This window comes from Rousettus aegyptiacus, unplaced genomic scaffold (assembly GCF_014176215.1).
Source record: "Rousettus aegyptiacus isolate mRouAeg1 unplaced genomic scaffold, mRouAeg1.p scaffold_m13_p_13, whole genome shotgun sequence".
In the NCBI taxonomy this organism is placed as follows: Eukaryota; Metazoa; Chordata; class Mammalia; order Chiroptera; family Pteropodidae; genus Rousettus; species Rousettus aegyptiacus.
The window spans coordinates 69,755,632-69,759,642 of NW_023416288.1; positions in this window are offsets into that span (position 1 = coordinate 69,755,632).

Below are 4,011 nucleotides of genomic sequence, written 5' to 3' on the forward strand. Positions count from 1 at the left end.
AATGAGAGAACAGAATTCCAGAAAGAAAAAACTGAACAAAATGGAGACAAGTAATCTGTCAGATGCAGTATTTAAAACATTGATTATAAGGATGCTTGATGAACTTAGGGGAAGACTATATGAACTCAATGAGAATTTCAACAGGAGACAGAAAACAAAAATGAAGATAGGAAACATAAAAAGGAACTAGTCATAAATGAAGAATATAATAACTGAAATGAAGAATACCTTAGGAGGAATTAACAGTAGATTAGACGAAGCAGAGGATCAAATCAGCAATTTAGAAGATAAGGCAGCAGAAAACACTCAGTTAGAACAGCAAAAAGAAAACATTGTCCAAAAAACTGAGAATAGTTTAAGGGGCCTCTGGGACAACCTCAAGTGTACCAACATTTGCATCACAAAAGCACCAGAAGGAAAAGACAGAGAGAACAAGAAATTAAAAACCTATTTCAAGGAATAATGAGAAACTTCCCTAACCTGGCTTAGGAAATATATGCCCAAGCCCAGGAAGTTCAGAGAGTTCCAATCAAATGAACCAAGAGAGGCCCATTCCAAGATACATCATAATTAAAATGCCACAGGTTAAAGACAAAGAAAGAATGTTAAAAGCTGCAAGATAAAAACATTCAGTAAACTACAAGTGAGCTCTCATGAGACCGTCAGCTGATTTCTCCACAGAAAATTTGCAGGCCAGATGAGATTGACACAAAATATTCAAAGTAATTGAAAGCAAGTACCTATAACCAAGGTTACTCTACACAGCTATTGGAGGACAGATAAAGAGCTTCCCAGACAAGAAAAGGCTAAAAGAAAAGGCTAAAAGAGTTCATCACCACCAAGCCAGTATTACAGGAAATGTTGGAGGGATGAAGAAGGAGAAGGAGAAGGAGAAGGAGAAGGAGAAGGAGAAGGAGAAGGAGAAGGAGAAGGAGAAGGAGAAGGAGAAGGAGGAGGAGAAGAAATAATTCAAAATATGAATAATAAAATGGCAATAACTACATATTTATTAATAATTACCTCAAATGAAAAAGGATTAAATTCTCCAATTAAATGTCCAGAAGGCTTACATAAGCTGTCTGTAGGAGACTCGTTTCAGATCAAAAGACACACATAGACTGAAAGTAAATGGGTGGAAAAGGATGTTTCCTGAAAATGAAAACAAACAAACAAAAATCTGGGATAGCAATTCTTATGCCAGACAACATAGACTTTAAAACAAAGACTATAACAAGAAACAAAGAAGGACCCAGTAATCCCACTTCTGAGTATTTATCTGAGGAAACACAAAACACTACTTCGAAGAGACATCAAAATCCATATGTTCATTGCAGCATTATTTACAATAGCCAAGATGTGGAGGCGACCTGAGTGTCCATCCATGATTGAGTGGATAAAGAAGAAGTGGTACATAAATACCACGGAAATTTACTGAGCAATAAAAAAAATAAACTTTTGTCATCTGTACTAACATGGACAGACATAGAGGGTATAGTGAAGAAAATATAGTTAAGTCAGAAAAAGACAAATGCCATATGATATATGATTTCACTTACATGTAGAATATCAAGAACAAAATAAACAAACAGAAAAAAACTCATACATGCAGAGAACATTTTGATGGTTGCCAGATGGGAGGGGTTTGAGGAGTGTGTGAAAAATGGGAGGGGATTAAGAAGTACAAATTGGTAATTATAAAATAGTTATGGGGATGTAAAGTATAGCATAAGGATAGTCAATACTATTGTATGGTGCCGGATGGGTACTAGATTTATCTGGGTGTTCACTTTGTAAGTATACAGATATCAAATAACTATGTAGTACATCTGAAATGAATATACTGTTGAATGCTAACTATAATTGAAAAATACAAAAAAATGTTAAAATTAAAAAAATTATTATGCATTTCAAGAAAGCAAAGAAGAGCATTAAACTAAGAGCAGGGCCCTTCTGAGCCCGTGGCCCCATGCAATTACACAGGTCCCACACCCATGAAGCTGACCCTGACTCAGATTATGCATGTTCTCAGAGTCTCCAGGTGTTCTTAGTTGTTCCAAACACCTAGATAATTACCATGAGATGCTGAGAATTCCCCCATCCTGATTTAGCAGGATGATTTTAGGTCTTTAAAGTTCTGTAAGTAAAGGCTCTGCTCTTTCATTAAGCGGCTAAAGTCATATGTTTTCTTGAGTCTTTTGGACCATCTTTGGATGGGGCTTTCCTGGTCAGAGCAAAGAGGAAGATTTTACTGTCTTCACAAAAGAGATCTCATTCCTTTAGCATTCTTGAACTTATTTGATTAAATTTGAATTAGAATGTTGTTCATATTGAGTAAAAAATAATATTTTGATAATAATTATTTCTTCACATAGGCCTAAGTTACCTAATGAATGTTAAAAGAATGTAGAGGGTTGTCATTATCACAATTTCATTACAATATAAGAAATACTAACAAATTCAAGTGCCTTATTACCCTATGTGATCTACAACTAATTTAAAATATCATTATTATGCCAGAGAACTGCTTAAGGATAAAAGAAAAATGCTAATGTTTCCCCTGAATTAAAAAAAAAGTAAATATTTATTAGCAGAATACAAAGAATTGCACCTAAATAATTTTCGCAAATAAAGCAGGGTATTGATTTCCCTACACTAAGAAATATTGATCATATTTGTTCATAAACAGATGTGCAAAAAATGTCCTTCTAAAAGTTAAAGAGATTGAAAATTATAACCTTTATTATGGACTATAATAGCGGCTAGAATGTAAGAACAGACATGGATAACAGAAGTATGAACATAAAAAAAGTGGAATGATTCAAAGATACACTAATTCAAAGAGGTCATCTTTTAATTGAACTGACAGTTGCCGTAAATTCTATGACCGCATTCATTTTACTTGCAGCTGAAGGAATTTTTTTCTTGAAACAAATATAATTAGATCATTTTATTTTTATCTTTCAGCGATTTATCTTTCAATCCTTAACTTGGGCTATCAGAAGAGGATCTGGCTCCTGTCCCTTTAATTGGTTTCATATCATGCTGCCCTATGCCTTCTCTATGCACCTTTCACTTTTTCACTTCTCAATAATATCATTTTGTTTGTTTGTTTGTTTGTTTGTTTTAGCTCAAGCCTTTGAAAATGCATATTTTTCTGTCTGGAATGCTTTCCATACCTCTCCTACCTCTATGCTAGTTAATTTTTGCTTGTTCTCCAAATATAATTGATAATTGAGAAATAAAAGTTAGTAATTATTTCCCTTTTTGAGAATAAAATCCCCTGCTTCAATATTCAACTGAAAACAATTATTTGTTTTCTGATTTCTGCATAAAAAGCAAGATGAGAGAGATCATGTCTTTATTCTCCACTTCAGTAATCCTAGAATACAGGTAAATGTTCAATAAGTATTTATTGATTTGATGGAATAGGACATGAATGAATAGATAAATGGATGAGTGAACACATTCCCTCCAGTAAAATTCAGTTGTTTGGAGCCACATGCCAAGAATGTGATTGTTTGGTTTCATTCACTGTTTTCTTTTTGCTTGTTCCTCAAACACATAGTCATAAGATAGTTGATATGGTGTATCTAGAAGTCCAACTCGATGTGTAATAAACAAATGAATCACATAAATTAGCAAAATATCTTTCGTTCTTGTTGTATGTGAAGTCGACTAAGAATAATAAAATAATATTTTATTGAATGGCACTGTGCCAAATGCTAAATGCTTTTTAGTGCTCAAGAAAAATCTTCTCAACATGCTTTTCAGTACACGTGTCCTTAAAAACTGAGATAACTCATGATTTGTGAAGGAGAAATCACCATTACATTCCTTCATTTTTTTTTGTTTTGTTTTGTTTTGTTTAGTTTTTAGGGGGGGGGGTGGTTTAGGTGAATATTATAGTTTTTGTGAAGGTATTTCTTTCCCATAGCTAGGTGAATTTTTCCTGTCAGATACAGTGTCAGATACTATCCCAGCTCGGTACTGAAGACTGTAAATATCAATTGA